This window comes from Meriones unguiculatus, chromosome 1 (assembly GCF_030254825.1).
Source record: "Meriones unguiculatus strain TT.TT164.6M chromosome 1, Bangor_MerUng_6.1, whole genome shotgun sequence".
Classification (NCBI taxonomy): domain Eukaryota; kingdom Metazoa; phylum Chordata; class Mammalia; order Rodentia; family Muridae; genus Meriones; species Meriones unguiculatus.
The window spans coordinates 115,391,298-115,411,973 of NC_083349.1; the positions used below are offsets into that span (position 1 = coordinate 115,391,298).

Sequence of the window (20,676 nt, forward strand, 5' to 3'; positions counted from 1 at the left end):
AAAATTGCAAAGATCAGAAATTGGTCTGCGGTGATATGAAAAGCACTCAGCAAACACGAAAGCAATCAAGTGAAGACAGTGGGTGACAGCATAGAATTTCCTATGCATTAAAAGTTAATTTAAGGCTTCTATACGAAACCCCCCAAAGGTCCCCATAATAAATTCTCATTCTCTTCCACAGCCACTCCTCCTTTCCTATCCAAGTTTTTCTGAACTTCAAAGTCTCCCTGAGCCCCAGTGGTGCTCTCTGGCCATTATCAGCACAGCCAGTGTGGGAACAGGCAGATTTAGAGTCCCTGCTCTCCCATTTCACAAGGAGACTGCCTGTCAACTTGGGTCACTGTCCCCTACATGAAGACACATTTTAAAAACACTCCAAACCAATGACTTTGGACATTCTGGTCTCTTGCTAATATAGTGTAATAAATTTTTAAATTCACCAATGACAAATAACCCTTTGCAGGTTATTAATACTTTATAAAGCAAGAATCCAACTCTTGGTCTGGCTTTCCTTTTTTCCCTTTTCCCCTCCTATTTGTTCTGTCCTTCTCTCCATTTTTTTTCTTTCCTCTACTTACATCTGTCTTTTCTCAGACACTGAAGCTCTGTATTTGGTTCTGGTTGTTTAAATCTTGTTCGCAATCAAGTTTTGCTCATCTACTTTCAGAATACTTTTGAAATTAGCAATGATACTTTTTTTTTTTAAAGGCAGAGAACTGTTTTGTTGCAACTACTGTGGCCTGGCCTCAAGAATTTCTTCATAGAGTCAGTCAGAATTTATTATTTATAATTTTTCTCCTTTTTGTCCCAGTTTTCTTGTTTTTCTTTGAAACGTGTGTGTATAGATTCCTACAACCTTTATCTAGCAGCTTCCTCCCCCTTGTTCTTTCTCTTCATTTTCTCTTCTTCTTTGGTGTTGATTTTTCTCATTGGTAAGCTTTTATATTGTGGGGAGAAAAGAAAACATTTTTGCCAATCCATTGGAGCACCCATCAGACAGCTATGACTAGAAATAATCAGTGCCTTTGAGAAGGTTGTTCTGTGTAACATGGCTTTTAAAAACCTTGACAGTGAACATGGCATCGGAAATCCTCCACAGACATATCTACGGATTTCCTATGCAGAGGAGCAGCCAGACACATCAGGGATCACGTAACTAGTTTCCACAGCTGACATGTTATTTACTTGCTGGCCATCTTGCCTGAGTTTTGTGTAAGCGTGAGTTCAAGTGTAAGGCCTGTCTGTTTAAGCTGGATCTGCCTGCCAGTCTTCCCTTCTGCAACTTGCATCCTCCAGGGTCTATCACTTGCTCTTTTAAGTAAGCGTCACTGGTTCTTTGCTCCAAGTTCTTATCTCTGTGTGTTTTACAGCCTTCCAGGAGAAAGGAGCCTGCCTGCTTTGACATCCCTCAAGGCAGGGCGGACAGGAGCTCCAAATGCTTAACAGATGTCTTGCTGAATCTCTGGGTGATTCCATGACTGATTCGGAGCTCTAGCAAGGGTGACTTTTGCCAGGTTTCCTTTCACACTTGCAATGAGGAAATGGATGGAGCATCAGTGAGGAGGGCAGGACAATAACAATAAACAGATCCAGGTTTAAAGCAAGGGAGTAATAACAAAAACAATATCTGGTCTCCTTGACAGTCTTTTCCTTCCAGTGCCAGGTTGCAAATCACTTTCTGCTTCCTTCTCCCCTAGCACACACACATGCAGAGATAAAGAAGCTGAAGACTTGCCCAATGTGAGTTATTGCCCTAGGAATTATTTGGATGAGAAACAGGTCTAAAGAAAGTCATAGTCATTTTAGAGGAAGTTATCAAGAGATGGGTGGGTGTCTTAGGCCTGGGATATGGAAAGGAAAGACATTTTTATCTTCTATTCCCTTCTAATCACAAGTACTTGCACCTTCAAAATCAGGTTGTGATTGTGATGAATGCTAAGGGCATATTTTTTGTGTTCAAAGCAGAATCCATTATCTTTTCCCCCTCTTCCCAACCTACAGTCTCTCTTCTAATCAGGTGTCACGTACATTTTCTCTTTCTCTCTAAGTTTCCTTTCTCTCAGTTTCTTTAGGCATTTTCAGAAGCTTGTTGTTATGAAATTATACAAACCAGCTTCTCCAACAATCCTATTTCTATTGAGGGTTACGTTAGGGCTACAGAGAGTAGTAAATTACAGTGCTTTCTGAAATATGAGGGAGACTGTGGTACAAATGGACAAAGGGAAATGAGACAATTAGAGTTACCAGTCTCTGCTTTTCTGGAGAAACAAAGGAGCAAGGCTGGGGCTTATAGGCAAAGGGGTCTGTGAAAATGCCATCTGAGGTGAATTTGCCAAGGATGGACAGCAAAGTATGTGGCATGAGAAATTAGGGTAATTAATGAAACAGTGAGGAATTCTTGGTCAGAGGATAGAGGCTCCAGAGGTTTTGTGCTTGAGGGAGTTAGTGCATAGATACCTAAGTAACATTGTTTATTATACAGGAGAGAGGGGCCTGCTGATAGAGTTTTTTTTTTTTAATTTTATTTTTCTTTTTTTTTCTTTTGCTTCTTTTTTTTTCTTTTTATTTTATTTTTTTTTATCAGTTACATTTTATTAACTCTGTATCCCAGCCGTGTCCCGATCCCTCATTCCCTCCCAGTCCCTCCCTCCCTCCCTCCCTCATCTCCACCGTGCGTTAACTCTGTGTCCCAGCTGATAGAGTTTTAAGCTAGGAGATAATACAAACATGTTTCTACTATAGCTAACGATCTGTGGGAAGTGGGGAGGACAAGGAGCCTGCTGGGTCTGTCCAAGAAAAGGAGGACCCTGGCATGAGATGCTAGGAAGAACATGCCTTGGCAAGAGTGTCAGATAGAATTGAGCAGGGCTGGGAAGCAACTCGTTGTGCTACGGTGACTAATGAGAAAAATACCTTCACGATATCCCACCGACCTGCTAAGCATGGCAACAAAGACAGTCAGCAATGTCCCATCCTTTACCAAATTAAAGCCAAAGTATTTTGTGATGTGGATATATAAGGGCTGTGGGGATGACTCAGTGGATAAAGCACTTACCGTGTGAGGGCTGATATCTGCATCCCCATATCCACTAGGCGCAGCATCCTACATGGAACCTCAGTGCTCAGAAGGAAGATGGGGATGCCTAGGCAAGCTGGACTCTGTGAACACGCGGTGGTCTGAGGCTGATGCTGGGTGTCTTCCTCCATCACTTGGGACTTTGTGTTTGAAGGCAGGCCTCTTACTTGAACTTATGTGTGATATTATCGGAAACTTGGGTTCTGTCATTCACAGTTTTTGCTCAGCTCTCATCTATCATGTATGGAATATTGTACATGACAATTATATACTAAAGCTTTTTCAAGTCAAAGGTTTTTCCATTCCATCTCAGTTTCCTTATTTTCGTGAAGTGGAGAATTAGAATATTTAGGCAAACAATTCAAATGAAATTATCTGCTTTGGCTAGGATATCTGACCACTGCTAAGTAAAATCTCATGATAATATTAACCTAAATAAGATTTACTAATTGAGTAAAGGAAAACATATATAAAATTTTATACTGTAAAATATCATATTCATCAATAAATTGTGGTTGTGTTTGGCACATCTCAAAGAGACCAGTGGATTATAAAGATATTATTGATAAGATTCTATAAGCTTATATCCTGCTATTAATTTTTATACCAAATTCTTATTGGTTTTAATGGGAATTATGATTTTTTAAAAGAAGACTATAACTCCATAAAAGTTTTAAGTGGGTTTGGTTTTAGGTTCTGTAGTGAGGTATGTGTGGGTACAAGTGGAGAAAATTGCCCTTGGACATGTTTATAGACCATATGTATTTACTCACTGAGAGACATTTGAGTAAAACCTCCCCTCAAAGGCCTTAAAATGTGAAACATGACATGAAGGCTTGCATAATTCCTGAATGTGATTGCTGTTCAGGGTATTTATATTATAATTGTCTTTGAGTGACAAGGACTATATTTAGTCCTATATTGATTCACACAGTCTTTAAGGGTTGGTTATCATTGCAATGACAGAAGCAGAAAGGGTGGGGCAGACTGTGTGAGCACCTTCCAAGTGCTGTTGAATTTCACCTCTTCCCAATAGCTTGTTTGGCCAATCAGGCAAATATTGTGTCTCCTGATTCTGTGTTGCATCCAGGACTTGCGGATAACAGTCTTATCTGTTAGACTGCAAGTTCCTTTAGAGATATGAAAACTTACTTTTGTACAGTCCTGAGCATGTGTTAGGTTGAGGAGTGAGAGGAAAGAGCAGGGAGAGAATGAGGGTGGGAAGGAGAGAGAGAGAGACAAAGAGACAGAGAGATAGAGAGAGACTGAGAGACTGACAGAGAGAGACCCCAATATAGTAAGTCACAGATGAGATAGGAAGGAGTCTGCAACTTCAGTGTTGTTGGGAGAGTGATTTTGTAGAGAAAACACAGACTGCCATTGGTTCACAGACGGGGGGGGGGGGTGTTACCATGCTAGCCATGTATTATCAATAGATTAGAAGTTCATAGAAGTAATAAACCTAGACAAATGTAATGGCCTAGGTAGAAACTGAACACTTGTGTCTTGCATGTCTGTGTACACTTTGTCCCTACATGATAGTTAGCAGTACATAGGAAGTATTTTGTTGTTGCTGAGTTAATGAAAAGGAAGTGACAATTCTTGCTGTGCTCCGTGATAAATATTATGTTAATGCTAATTGACTCTCTAAAGCATTTGGATGTTTTCCAAATATGAAAAGCCTGGAGGCGTGCATTTCAGGAACTGGGGAGGTTCGAGGGAAGGCCAGGACACACTATCACTCCATTTTTCTTATGCCAATGCAATTGAAAGAAACAAACACGGCCACCATTTAGCCTGTGCAAATAAAATCTTGTAAAGGGTGAAAGGGAGAAGGTTGTTGAAAAACTGATTAGTAGGATTTGAAAGTGTGGGTTTGGCTGCCATATATTCTGTTAAATTCAGCTCTGTTTTATAGGTATCCACCAGGGAAGATTCAAATGCCATGTGGACTGGGGGCATAAATGGCCCATTCTCCATGTCCATTGCTCTATCATTAACCTTCCCGCTCAGTCCTGGAAATGAAAAACCCAGTGTCTTCCATCTGCTCCACGTTATTTATGATGATGCCTCTAATTATGTTCAATTGAGTTGCTGTCGATGATTAAAGGTAATAGGTAATAATAACTTGGCCTCATCATTACCACCATTATTATTAGCTCATTGATTGCAATAATTTCTAAAATTACCCCTTGGAATAGAATATGTTAAGCACCTGGTTTATCCTCTTTTTTGGAACATCTGCTCTAAATGTGTGATAGTAGAAGACCGAACGTGTCTTGATCTGAAAAGAAAGGCAAAAACGATGCTGACACTGGGGAGTCTTGTCTGTTCTGGAATGAATGTGTTGTGAGATGGTGACTGGGATAGTCATGATCAAATTCAATACTAGGATTACAGGGCCTGTAATCCTGCTGAGAGCCAGGGAGACATGTGCTAACCCTAACGATTCCATGGCTACTGCAGTGTTTTTACTCCTTATTTTAAACAACTCTCTTCTTCACCGTGGTCCAGATATTTATTGTAATAGTTGCTATTTTCCTGATCTGAATACATGGTAGCTGGGGAGAGTGATGACAGGAAACTGGATACAGCCATATATGAAGGTGGAAATACATCCTTTGAAGAAAGCCTCTTCATAGCAACATATCCTTATTATTTATGCACCCCAGATTCCACCACTTTCATCCTTTGTAGTTAAGAAGTAAAGTAATTACATAGTCTTCTCAGAGATCTTCTTTGTGGGTAAAAGTCTGATATGGGGAACTGCACTAGTACAGCATATACATACTTACTCACAAACACACACACTCACTCACACATGCACTTATATGCAGACACACTCACACGCATACACACACACAAATACATTCACACAAACACCACATATTTAAATTTTCTACATAGAGTATGAAATGAATCCAAATGAATCCAGTGGTTTCAAAATTAGAGCAAACACAGATTAAATCTAGGAAATGAAAATGAAAGACTGTGATTGGAAACAAATTCTGAATTAGGTCTTTTTATTCTTTTATTTTATTTTTCTATTTTGCAGTGCTGAGTCTTGTATATGCTAGGCAAGTTCTCTATCCTTGTACTACATTCCAAACCCCAATTTCTTAATGAGACAAAAAAATGAAAGATATTTTTAACAGCTAGTGATTAAAACACTTAAAAATATTAATCTGATTTCAGCGACCTAACTATAGATCTTAGTAAGCTTCTTTTTCTCATTGTAGAGTCAAAGTGAGGGAAGCTGAACTTCTGATCTTTTAAATTTTCAGTCTGCTTTTTCTCTCTACTTTGAGCAGACCTTAGTTGCCCACATGTACATGTAGATTTTAGCTGTGCTGGTCAAATCTGGGCAGTTCCCTCATCCTGTGCCATGGTCTGACAGCCTTTTCAAGGGCTTTACACATAAACCTTCTGATTGAATTCACAGAAACCTGGGAATATATATGTCATTGGAATTAAAGTACCTGTAGAGCTTCTATATGGCTCCAGGGGTATGACTTGGCCTTGGCATACAGTCCCTTTAATACCCTTACAGTCCCTGGAGAATGTCATATTTCAGGAAAGGGTTCTAGTCACATTGTATCATTAACTTTATGGAGTGTTGTGGAATAACATTTAGTTTGATTCTGATAGAATAAAGGTGCAAAGCCACATGCATAATTTAAAATAAAAATCCTTCCTCTGGTACCAAATAAATGCATGCCAGGTGTGAAAAGAGAACAAAAATGGTCTCCAAGGATGCTAGCATGAAGGATTCTGGGCTTTCTCCATCAGCTATTCCCAACCTCTAGGGTACTCAAGTAAGATGTTGCCTATTTTCATCATTTCATCTGATGAGATCCCTAGGGACTCTCCTTCAATCTCTTTGCCCTTTCTTTCTCCATCATAAATACACTCAAAAGTGAATGTTTGGAGGTTCAGTTTGCTTTGTCTTGTCCTCTTTGTTGTACTGTGATCCAGAGAGGATAATGTAAGTAATTATGAAAGTGTTTTGTTATCATTTCCTGTTCATAAGGTGTTTATTTCAGTAGAGTTTATGTCCCATCTTATTAGTAAAATGTGAAGAAACTCATCAAAACATTGGAACAATAAATAAACAAATTCACATTGCAGTTCTGTATACTAACAATGAAATATCTGAAAAGAAAATTTATAAAACACTACCATTTCTAGAATTATCACAGGAAATAACTACTTAAGTATTTTGTTAACAACAGCTGTGAAAGATCTGCAAACTGAAAATTACAAATTACCAATGAAAGAGGTTGACACAAATACACTGAAAGGTCTTCCAAGTTCACAGGGAGAACGTGGTATTGGTGATATGCCCAAGTATATAAAAGGACCTACAGTTTTAATACAATTTCTACCAAAATCTCCATGACATTTTTCAGTGAAATAGTAACAACAGTCATATGTAGCTACCAGAACATGGTAGGAAGCTACAAAAGACTTCAAATCGCCAAGAGGTATACACTGATCAGAGCTGGAGGCGTCATATTTCGTCTTGATTTCAAATGACACTACGAAGATACAATTGTAACAGCCTCATGAGAGTGGCATAAAAATAAATGCAAATACTAATGGAACAGAATAGTAAGTCCAGAAAAAAAGCCCACAAGTAAATTTTCAACAAGACTTGTTCCTTCGTCAATATGCTTGCCATGCAAGACTAAGGGCCTGACTTCAATATTCAGAAGTTATTACAATCACAGCTCTGGAGAAGGAGAGACAGGGCCACCCCTGGGCTTAGTAATAAGATGCCCTGTCACAAAGGAGGTGGTGTTGTTCCTCAGGATGACACCCAAGGTTATATCCAGCTTCCAGACACATAGTCACACAGAGTTGCTTATGTCCCCCCACACACACGTGCATGCACACAGAGATTAAAAAGGAAAGAAGAATGTACAATGCAGAATTGGTTTCTCTCATAAATTAGATAGGAAAATTGAATATCTACAAAGAATTAAATTAGACTCTTACATTATACAAAAACATCAACTCAGAATGGATTAAAGACTTAAACTGTGAACTTCCTAGACAGAAATAAGATAACAAAGCTCTTTGACTTTGGCCATGACAATAATATTTTTAATGACATTGAAAGAATAAGAAATGAAAGTAAAGATAATCATGTATTATTGTGTCAAGCCAAATAGCTGCCGCACAGCAAGAGAAACAACCAATAAAATGAATAAAAGTAACCTGTAGGATAGGAAGGAAGTTTGAAAATGATGCATCTGGCAAGGTGTTGCTATCCAGGATATTCAAAGAACTTGCATATTGAAAGAGCAAACCTCCCATGACCCAATTCAGATATCAGAAGAGGCTGAACAGACATTTGTTTAAAGAAGTGATATAAATGGGCATCAGTTACATGGAAACGGGTTCAACACTACCAGTCATTAGTAAAATACATGTTCAAACCATAGTGAGTTTTCACCTTATATCTGTAAGAATGGCTATCATCATAAAAGAAGGGTAAGTGCTGGCGAGGATGTTGAGCACAGGGAGTGCCTGTGTTTGTGTTTGTGGTAATGCATTGACAACAGCCATAGTGGAAAGAGTATGGATGTCTCTTGGGAAATTACAAATAGAACTGTCATATGACTCATCTATTTCACATCTAGCTACATATCCTAAGAACTGAATCAAGATCTTAAAGAGTTTTCTACACTCTCACATTCTCTTTGTGGTTACTCCTACTAGTAATGTTATACAGTTGCTTAAGTATCTGCTTTGAAATTGGAATGTGTTTACATGCATGTGTGAATGTGATTCTGCTTTTTTAAAGGGATCTTGGGTCTACAGAGACATATTGGTGATTAAAATACTTGTTATTTTTCCAGAAGAACTAAATTTGCTTCTCAGAACCCAAGTTGTGTGGTTCACAAGTACTTTTTAACTATAGTCCAGGGTATCCAATGACCTAGTCTAGTCTCTGCTGTACTCATACGCACATGACCTTCCCCCAAGACACAGAGCTTATCATTAAAAATGAAACAAATCTGTTTTTAAACAGAGAGAGAGAGAGAGAGAGAGAGAGAGAGAGAGAGAGAGAGAGAGAGAATAGCAGGCCACTCTATTTATGACCATGAGGATAAGATTCAATCTATACACTTTATCTTAAGATGCTAAATCAACTAAGCAGAACACAGCAAGACATCAACGACCTAATTTCTGTATAGAATCTGAAATAGTCAAAGTCAGAAGCAGAGAGTAGAACTGCTGTTGCCAGAGTCTGCAGCCTGAAGGGTGAGAACTTGGGAGGTGTTGGTTAAGAGGCACAATTCTTTAGTTGTACAAGATAAGTAAATTCTGACAATTTACTTTGTAAGAGTACATTACCTATAGCTAACCAAATTATATTATATTCTCAAAATTTGCTGCAAAGATAGATCTTATGTCAGTTTATTCTTTTAACAAGATAACAGTTTAAAATAATGCAGAGGAAAACTTTAGCAGGTGATGGGCAGGTTTATTGCTTTTATAATCGTGATGGCTTTATGGGTGTGTGCTTAACCTCAAAGTCATGTTGATATGTAGTTTAAATGCTTATAGCTTTTTAGAGATCAGTAATATCTCAACATGGTGATTTAAAAGAAGAAAGATCCTCAGTGGCTGAAGAGATTTCTGGACATCATTCCACAATACTGGGAGCATGGTTTGGCCAAGGTGGAGCTGCAGGATGCAGCTGTATTGGGAAGCACTGAGTTCATTCACTCCTTGTCTCTTGTGTTCTGTTGGGCATTCTTTCCTTTGACCCACACTTTCCATTTCTGTCAGCTGCATCCAAAGGTCACTTAATATCTACTTGGACTTATGCCTAAGGAAATGAGATGAAACAAGCTACTCCTCCACAAGCCTTCCTTCTCTGCCTTTCCTCTATGGCATTGTCTTCTCTTCTCATAATGTCAAAAACAAAAACAACAAACAAACAAAAACAGACAACAAGTGAATCACCATTGTTCATCCACAAAGAAATGTTAGGGGCTTACTGGAGCCATTATTTAATGGAAGAGACAAGTGAGGGTAGGTGTGTTTATAAAAAAGGAATAAAGCAGGGGTGGGGGGTGGGGTCCCGTGTACCATGGACCCTGAATCTAAGAAAAACTGAAGTGAGTGAGCTTCTTCCCCAGGTTTGGCGGTTGCCCATGTCTGGTCACAATTTCCCATGTGTTTCAGGGTGAAGAGAGAAGCGAGAATGCTTCTGTGAGGCTGATTCAGTGGGACCTAGATGGGGAGTCTGGAACAGGCAGGCCCCCAGCCACAGAGCGCTTGGAAGAAGAAGGAAACATGTGGTCCGTTTGGGATCTGTGTTTATTCGTCTGTCTGGTTGTTCTGAGAGGAGGACACAGGCCAGCCAGGGGTGAGCGTGTCAAAACCCTTTGAAGACAGACTGAGCTTCTGAAGTGGATCCGGAGCTGCTTCACTGGCTCTGTGTCCCACAGTAGTCTGCACACTTGCCAGCTCCTGACCTTCTATGTGTGCATTGTCTACAAATGTCACTTGGTAGGAAATCAAGTGTGCAAAAACTGTAACAATCTCTATTTTTGTTTTCTGAAAGTAAACAATTCTCTCGAGTCCCTTGAAACCTTAGGAACTTTAATGTAGTCACTTCAGAGAAGCCTTAAATTAAAACGTCACCATTTAAGCACTGTTCTTCCTTTATCCTTCATTAGCTTTCAGTGCAGTGGTGTGTAAATGACTTCAGAGGTTGGTCCACACATCCGGGCAAGGAGCTGGTACAGCTGTGTACAGTCCTTTTCCTTTGTTGTCAGGGATATCTTTATTATTTCCATAGTGCGGCTGGTCGCCGTCTCTCCTGGTGGTATCCATGGCCCATCAGATTTTCTGGATTGTCTCTCTAGGCCCCTCGTTGCTGCTGCTGGTCTCTTGTCTAGCCCCCTCTGGTTCAAAATCTCCCTCAAGGCCCTAGGATAGGTTTGGGGGTTCTCTCATGTTTCTTGGCTTCCTAACTGTTCTGATGTCCTCTCCTGTTTCACCGCCCCGAGGAAAGGGCATATCTGAGAGACCCTGTAGCCTTTACCTGAGGTATAGACAGTAGAAACCAGAGCACTGTTTCCCAAGATTCTCACATAGCCTATGTGCTAATTCAAACTACTTCCCTCCAAGGCAAGGCCAATCTAGAAACAGGGAGAGTTCAGAACATGAAGTCCAGACTCAAGAGTAGGCTATGGCATTTCTGCCAAGTCCACACATCTGCAATGGATAGTCGTTCAGAACTGTTCCGGTTTCCCGGATCAAGAGGAACAAGCAGACATACAGCATGGAGCCCAGTAATCTGAAGGCTCCGCAGCTCCTTCCACTACATCGGTCTGATTCACCGCAAGGCTGTGGGAGTGGAGCCCACCGCCAATGGCAAAGGGGTCGTGGTGTTCAAGAAACGCAGATCCGGTCAGCGAAAACCTGCCACTTCCTAAGTGAGGGCCACCATCAACAAGAATGCTCAGGCTACCCTCAGCATCAGGCACATGATCCGAAAGAACATGTACCATCTTGATTTGCCAGTGGCGGCCATCTTCACGGCCAGTGCCAGAAGCCTGTGGTGGTGAAGAGGAAATGGACCCACCCCAGCAAGAGCCCCTGAGCCGCACGCCTCAGAACAATAAAGAGTCCACTGACTTCTTCAACCACCACCACCACCACCACCACACACACACACACACACACACACACACACACACACACAAAGGAGTAGACTAAGCCCTGACCCCCTTCCTATCTCCTTTTTTCTCCTCTGTCCAGAAGATTGGTTTCATGTAATTCTTGGAGGGAAATCTGTTGTCTTAGTTAAGGTTTTTATTGCTCTGATAAAACGTCATAATTAAAAGCAAACTGTGATGAAAAGTGTTTCTTTTATAATTGTAGTTCAGCATGAAGGGAAGTCATTGCAGAAACTCAAGCTGGACAGGAATCTGGAGGCAGATACTGATACACAAGCCATGGAGAAATGCTGCTCTCTCTGACTTGCTTTTCATGGTTGCTCAGCTTGCTCTTTTTTCACATTTAGGACCACAGACCCCATGAGCTGTACCATAGGCTTGCCCACAGACCAATCTAGTGGGAATATTTTCCCAGTTGTTGTTTCCTCTTCCCAGATGACTCTGTTCTATTAGGTTCACATAAAACTAGCCAGCACCTCTTTGATCCTCTCTCTCATGGAGGAGCAGCTTTATCAGGCCACAGAGGAAGATAATGCAGAAAGTCCTGATGAGACTTGATAGGCTAGGGTCAGAGGGATGGGGACGAGGACCTCCCTTATCAGTGGACTTGGGGAGGGGCATGGGAAGAGATGAGGGAGGGAGGATGGGATTGGGAGGGGATGAGAGAGGGGACTACAGCTGGGATACAAAGTGAATAAACTGTAATTTATAAATATTAAATAAATTTATAAAAACTAGCCAGCACACCTACCTTTTCCATAACATGAGTGTCCTCATCCTATGTGATTTGTTGAATACTCAAAGTGTGCATGTGCACGAGAGCAGACCGGAGGTCAGTCTTGTGAGCCATTACTCAAACACTATTTAAACTTTTTATGTTTTTTTTTAATTATTAACATTTATTAAAATTTATTCAATTTGTATTCTGGCTGTGGTCCCCTCCCTCATCTCCTCCCAAACTGACCCTCTCTCCCTCTTCTCCCCTTATACTCCTCCCCTAGTCCATGAACTTTTTGTTTTTAAGATATGAAAGCATTGGCTTATAACTCACTGGTTAGGTTAGGCAAGCCCCAAGAATCCCTATGTCTCTTGTTCCCGGAACTGAGATAATTATGCCACCATAGTTGTTTTTTAATGTGGGTTCCAAGGATCAAACTCAGATCCTTATGTCAAGGTACATTCTCAGCCTCCTTAAACTACCTTTCATTATTAATAAGTTTGGTTCTCACAATAACAGTTTAAGATTATGTTCTGTTTGGAGTTTCAATAGCATATGTTAGAAATACAAAATCAAAATTTGATCATTTTTTTGCATTCTATTTCACAAATCAATAAACACAGGTCATTTTCTATTCCCCACTCTCAGGTAAGAGTGTCATAAGGAAACAAGGAATTAGTAATACTCCATCAATTACTATCTTAGGAAGTTATCCTTTTTTACTAGAACTCCTACTATCTGCTTTGAACATTTTAACAGTAACGGAAGACCAGGGGAAGAAGTAAAGGCTACTACGTGTAACAAGGAGATAAAAGGGGGAAACTTTCTAGACTAATCAGAAGTGAGTATATGTTGAAATGCTTTTCATCTTCCCAACCTTGCAAATTTGCAAAAGGCGTCATAAAGCTATCAGAGGCTAGGTAGAAAACAAAACCTTTTCATTCTCAAGTGTGCCATTCAGCATACACATAAGAGCTAAACATTTTAAAATTTCATTTTCTTATTTTGTGTGTACGAGTGTTTTGCCTGCATGAATGCCTGTGTCATCCATGCTCGAAGTATTCCAGGAAGCCAGAAGAAGGCATCAGATACCGGGGGACTGAAGTTACAGATAGATGTGAGCCACGGTGTGGTTACCATAGATTGAACTTGTACTCCCTCTGAGAGCAATCAATTCTCTTAATCACTGAGCTGTCGCTTCAGCCCTGTATATAAGATCTGATAAGATCATGTTGCCCTTTCTTTATGCATGGAAAAGGTATAAAATACTTTTCTTGTTTGGAGATATGAATCCACACAAAAATCCGAGTAGATACTTTAAAATGTTTTATTTCCTATAGGACAGAAATAAAATATCTAAAATTGTAAGAGTGTTGTATGAAGCACAAAGATTAAGGATGACTCATGCTTTTTAAATATTTTCAGATTTTAATAAGATAGTTATTACCTACCCACACTTACTAAACTTCTTCTTCTTTTTCTGTTTTTCTTTTACTTTTCTCTCAGGGAGAATCTAGACAGTGATTGTTACAGTATAATAATACCACTGTATCTATCTCTCAATCCAAGAAAGTCTGGCTAACTTGTTAGTATTTGATACCAGCAGGAGTTTGAGTCTCTGATGAGACATTTGCTCAATGGCCTATGAGGAGCAAATTTACAAAAGGATGGCAACATGGTTCTTGCCCTTGTAACATTCAAACTAGGGAGGCATTTACTTTACCTAGTCACTCATTAAACAAATATCTGTAAAGCTGCCTGTTGCCAGATTCTGCTCTGGATGCTGAGATGGTGACAATGAACTAAAAATGGTGAAAACCAAGAAACATTTAAGTAAAATGGATGAAATGCTATAAAGAAGGAGCAGGTGAGCTATGAAAAATACAACTTGTTATTAAATCATGTGACACAAGAGATTCTTGCTGCCTCCCAAGGTTGGGAAAACAAAGGGGAAAATATGACTGTTGGAGTACTGGTTGCAGAATTCAACCTTTATGGAGTTATGTTTTGAGTTGTATGTGAAGTTTGAAAGAAATCTTCAATGGAAAAAAAATGCAAGGAAAATGCTCAACAGTATTTTCAGTTGGAGACACAGGGGAATGTTGCTTGATTTAAATATCAGGTCTGTTTTGGAGGTGATTGGGGAATTAAACCAGAGAATGATGGAGAGCTATGACATTCTGAATAAGAAAGTTAGTTTGAATGAGGGTGGAACACGGGGGCATGAAAGTTTTATGTGGAATGGCAGTGGAATATTAGGGATACAAGGGTGGTGAGATAAACATTGTTTTTAGAGTATGGATTTTCATTTCGAGGTGGGTTCTTTTGTTGTGTAAACTGGTTTCAAATTGGCTATTCAGTAAAGGATATTGTTGAATTCCAAGCTCCTGCCTCCACCTGCCAAGCCCTGGAGTCATTGTCTGGATGAGAATACAGATTATTTCACGCAAGAACCAAGTAAATCCACATGGGTTTCCATCCGTAGGCTTAGATTTTTCACCAAACCTACTTTATTTAGGGTTCCTAAGCACCTTTCCTCCCTACCAATCCCCTACCACCCCACCCTGAGCTTAGACAGAAGATTAGTAGGAAAAAGGTCTTTAGACCTCTTTTATCTACTTCCTGCTGATTAGAGTTGGTGGATCTTTAGGGAATTACAAAACTCAGTCCTCAGGATACCAGCAGTCCAGGCCGAAAATTAACACCAAACAGCAACAACGAATCAGTATGAGAAGTCAATGAAAGCTGTTAGACTCAGATTGCCCTGAGAAGTTCTCTGGAACATTTCTCTCTTCAAAGTCAAGTGTTGAAGCACAAAGAAGATCAGCACAGCCATGTCAATCCAAAAAACGATGTCTCACTGTGTGTGGGCCTCTCTATATATCCTTTCCTCAGAGTCCACCCATGAATGTTCTCAGCTGGCCAAATTCATATCCCTCACACAAGGGATCAAAACATCATGTGCCCAGCTTGCAGCAAAATATCACAGGGCAAAACTGAGTCTTCAAAGAAACCAGAAACTTCCACTTCATTCATCTTCAAAGGACCACACATACTCTGAAGAAGATTGCAAATAACAATTGATAATTTGTATAATGGTCTAAACTAAAAAATTTTCCTGAGATCCCAATAGCTCAATTGAGCATATCTCTCTGTGTTAATCTATGAGTTGTACAGATATATGGACCTGTGTAATACTACTACCATGACATTGATGTACCAGGCAATGGATGTAGGCTTAATGAAGTGATTAATGGTTTGTCTGTCTAGAGTTACCACATCAGGTTTCTATTGAGCATCAGGGACTAACAATAGAACTTTTGCTTTCTTAAGAAAAATTCCACCACACACAGAAACAAGGGGGTTTTGGTATCAATTTAGGAATACTATTTTTTTTTCTTTTTGATCTGTTGACCAAGAGCAAATTGGAGACCAGCATTATTTTTAGAGACAGTTAAGAACACAGTATTGGAAAAAAACTAACCAGCCCTCTATTGAGAAATCAGACTTCAGTAGTCTCTGCATTATTTCATAGTGGAGGGTTCCTTATGCCACTAAGAGTAGGATTTGGTGGGATTTGGTTGGGGATAACACAGTTTCAGGTTTTCTGATAACTGTATGGAAATTCCCTGGGTATGGATCTGGGAAAGGTCAGGTTCGACAAGGCTCAATAACTTCTGTTTTTCCAATGCCTTCTACTTGCCCCGTGCTCTTTTCTTACGTATCTCCCCATTGTGTTCTAAGTTTATAAAGCCATTGGTAGGTAAAATGATGGGGTTTTTTTTTGTTTGTTTGTTTGTTTTACCATGAGCTGTTGCTAAAATCTGAAAGGATAGAATGTATGTTCGGGCAGTAGAATTGGCAGAGTAGGCTTCTGGGGCATCTGGACATTGTTCATACCGAAAACTTTTATTTGTTCATTTAGAAATGAATGATCAGAAAAGCCTCTGCATTTTAGGGATGTTTTCAAAGCTAGTGCTTTCAGGTTGGGTTTGGCTGCTGTCCCATGAGAAGCAGTTGCACTTTCTACTCAACAGTTTTCATAAACCAGGGAAAGCTTGGCTCCTCAAATTGTTTGATCTGTGTTGCATTGCCCATAATTTTGCATATTCTGACATCTGGAATGTAAGTTGGAGCTACACATTTAATATTTCTGTTTCATGTTCATTATTGGGCTCCCCTGAAGATGTTTTTTATTTAGAATTGGCTGTGAAGGGGATGCTATTTTAATCGACAGAGTTCACATCCAGCTTTCTGATTATTCTTCTCTCTTAGTAGACCAGAAGAGAGTGGGGAGGGGTGCCATACCTCTTCAGTTTTCATTGAAGACAGTCAGTCATCAGAGATGGGTAAGTTGATGTTTGTTTTGGGCATTGATCAATTGTGGATTGGTTGAGCCATTCTAGAACCTTATAGAAGAATTTGGTAGAAAGTCCTGAGTTATTATCCTAAAACTCTCCTCCCATCCCCTCAGACACACCTGGTTATATGTAATATTTTATTCAATTATGTAAAGTTTAGTCAATGAATACTACACATATGGCTTCAGATGCCACTAGGAATGCAACGAAAAAAGAGGAATAGCTTTTATGCTTCAGTGACTGAACTACTTTGCATAAATCGCCATAGCACAATGCCACATAATGAATGGGCGGTTTAAGGAACTGAAATTAATTTTGTTACAATCAAAGCCCTAAGTTTAAGATGGTGGCTTTGGTAGTTGGTTTTAATCTGGCTTCTCTTCTTGCCTTATAAGTCATCTCCTTCCTGTGTCTTTGCATGGTCTCACCTCAGGGTATGCACATCTTCCTGGCATTTCTGTACCCTAATTCTTTTGTTCGTTTTGCTTGAAACAAGGCCTCAGTTTGTTGCTCAGGTTGGCCTGGAACTCAACATGTACTCAGGTTGGCATCAATTTGCAACTATCTTTAGACTGCAGCCTTCCAAATTCTGGGATTATAGGCTTGTGGCACATTTTCTGCCACTATTCTCTTCTTATAAGTATGTCACTCAGGTGGAGGGGGGTTTTCCTGAATTTTAACTTATTTACCATTTTTGTGACAGAGCAAGACAGTGTGGAGGCTCCTCCATTTCAACTTTAACTAGAATTTGCTCTCCTTGATGGGGAATTACCCCATGGAACATTACCCAACTCTATTCTAGGAACTTGAGTCCCTAATTCATCTTACCTTCTACTAAACTGCTCGCTTGTGCAAAATTCCTCCTACAATGGCATAGCAAGATACCAAGATGTGGTTTTTGCTAATAGAAGTTCCTTTCTGTAAATGCTTTGGGTTACATTTAGGTCCTAAATATCTGAGTGTAGTCCTGGCCATCTGGAATAAAGACTTTTAGTTGGCTGTAAACTGTGCATAAGTGGTCATCTCTGGTGGGCTCCTTGTAACACTTGAAAGGTTCTGTCTCCCCAAACCAGTCACATTCTGAGGTATTGGAGAGCAGGGATTTAACATATAAATTTTAGGAGGACACAGTTTTAACCTGTAATAGAATTTTCTAATAACAGAGAAGGTGCCTTATTTGCAATCAGTACCGAATGAGCCTGGAGTTGGCCAAATGCGAAAGCAAAGGCCTACAGAGCTTGAGAGACTAGGACATTTCCATGTGTTGGATGGGAAACCCTTTTGGATAAAGTCCTTTTTGAGGTCAATATTGAAGAACAGGTCCTAAAGAGTGAATAATTGAGTTGAGCAATGTAAAACTGAAAATTTGTAGGTCAAATTAGCACTTTCTTGTGGTATCATATAATCTATTTATTTTTATACTCACCATCTAGGATTAAGGTTGGCAATTGTTTTCCGTAAAGAGACAAATAATGGTGAATGTTTAAATGCGTGGGCCACACAGTCAGAACAACTACACACTCCACTGATGAAACTGAAAATACCTATGAACGATACGCACAAAAATATGCTGGATATCAGCAAAAATCTGCATAGCACTAGGCAGTTGCAGTAAGTAGTAGAACAGTAGTGGGAAAGAATCAGGTCCTTGAATTCCCCCAAATCCTCTACCATTCTAATTTTATTTCATTGGAACTAATAAGTTTCTGAGTAGATATTGTAATTTTATATGTTTTAAAAAGCGCTTTGGAGAAACTGAAAAAAAAAAAACTTTCAGTTCCCCTACCCTCTGAGAGAGAGAGAATCCAGTAGGCTAGAGTTGCTCCTGGGCCACAATTTGTTTACCCTTGTGTAGTGGCAATATAAAATTCCCTAACCTTTCTGCTGCTGAGAAGTCTTCCCTGATGCTTTCACACCTCTGCCCAGTACATGGCTCTCCTCTTCTCTGACATTCTTATTCCATCTCTGTTTCAAAGCAGAGCTTTCCAGCACACAGAGAACAGAAAATACCTTGGCTCCAACTCAATGTTGTCATGTGGTAACAGACCGCAAACCTTAGCCACTTCCGCCTTGTTGTTGAACTCTTGGCACACGTGTGTTTTGTTTCTGTTTTATTGGCTCTTTGGTGGAACTGCAAAAAGACTTTTGGCCTCTTTTCATCCAGCAAAGGAAAACAAACATTCACTTCTCTTCTCACAACCTAGGGCACTTCTTGGTATCCATCTTTCAAACGAGGCCCTAGCTTCTTTTCTGAATTTCCCAGATGTCTCAGAATTCCCAGTAAACACAAACAAACAATGGATGGCGGGTGGAAGGTATAAGCTCATAATGGCTCCTGTCTTTCTGCAAAGAGGAAAGGAACAACACGATCAAATGAGGGACACTCTAGGGCCCCAGCCCTCACTCTTTGTCAGGACTTAGGGAGTGGCCGATTCTGCTTTTTTGGTACTAGAGATGTAACCAGGCCAAGCAAGAACCTTCTTTTTATGATTTTGTTCAAAAGAGAGAAGGTAAGTAGTAAATACATAAGTTGCATAATTTCAGATGCAATTGTCAATTATAAACGACTCAAATGGGAAAGTGGGGTGCATGTTCAGGTGACTGCTGAAGAAAGATTGAAGTGGCTGAGGACAGGGAGAGGCTGGCATTGGTGAGCTGATGTGAGCATGAGACAGAGGCTGGAGCAGTACAAAGGCATGAGGTAAGACAGGTTTGGTGTGGTCTTGGGCCAGCAAGCCTAATGCTCAGGTGACATGAATAGTAGCTCCCTGAAGATCCAATCTCCTTCCAGATGTGCCAGAGGTTCACTGACTCTCTTAAAGTACCATCAGAGCTCAAGCAACTTTTAGTTTTCTTTGACTAGTATAGATGACAATTGCATGGCTCTTGTCCCAGGCACTCAAGTTGGTATGCTTTAAACTGCTTATCAGTACATTGTGCTTAAATCATTAATAGGAGTTCTGGGGGTGGGGTGGGGACTTGGAAATGTCATGTATCCTCTTTTAAACACTTTAAACATCACAAATCAAGAATGAAGTGTGCCTAACTATTTAATCCAATATCTAAAATATTGGATTAAATAACTTGAGTATGTAATTTGACTTAATAATACTGGCTCTATAAAGTTCCTTCTGGAGAACATCTTGTAAGACTTTAATATATCGTGTCTCAGAGTAGGGTTTACTGACCTCTTGCATCAAATGTACTTGGGTTCTTTTATACAGTTGAGTCCCCTTGGCCTTTCTCACATATCAAATCAAACTGGATCTTAAAGCAAGCATTTCTTTTCTTTCATTCTTTTTTTATTAATTACACTTTATTCATTTTGTATCCCCCCATAAGCCCCTTCCTCCTCTCCTCCCAACCCCACCCTCCCTCCCCTTTCTGCATGCATGCCACTCTCCAAGTCCACTGACAGGGGAGGTTCTCCTCTCCTTTCTTATCTTAGTCTATCAGTTCTCATCAAAATTGGCTGCTTTGTCCTCTACTGTGGCCTGGTAAGGCTGCTCCCCCCTCAGGGGGAGGTGATTAAAGAGCAGGCCAATCAGATTATGTCAGAGGCAGTCCCTCTTCCTGTTACTAGGTAACCCACTTGGACACTGAACTGCCATGGGCTACATCTGTGCAGGGGTTCTAGGTTATCTCCATGAATAGTCCTTGGTTGGAGTGTGAGTCTCTGGGAAGTTCCCTGTGTTCAAATTTTCTTGTTCTGTTGCTCTCCTTGTGGAGACCCTGTCCTCTCCAGCTCTTACTATTTCCCACTTCTTATATAAAATTCCATTCACTCTGCCCGACAGTTGGCCATCAGGCTCAGCATCT

The 20,676-nt window shown here is 40.1% G+C and overlaps 1 pseudogene; it reads left to right on the plus strand.

Moving 5' to 3' along the window:
- LOC110562452 (large ribosomal subunit protein eL28-like) overlaps window positions 1–11,702 on the plus strand; it is a 36,019-nt pseudogene extending 24,317 nt beyond the window's left edge.
- Window positions 11,703–20,676: the final 8,974 nt, after the last annotated feature.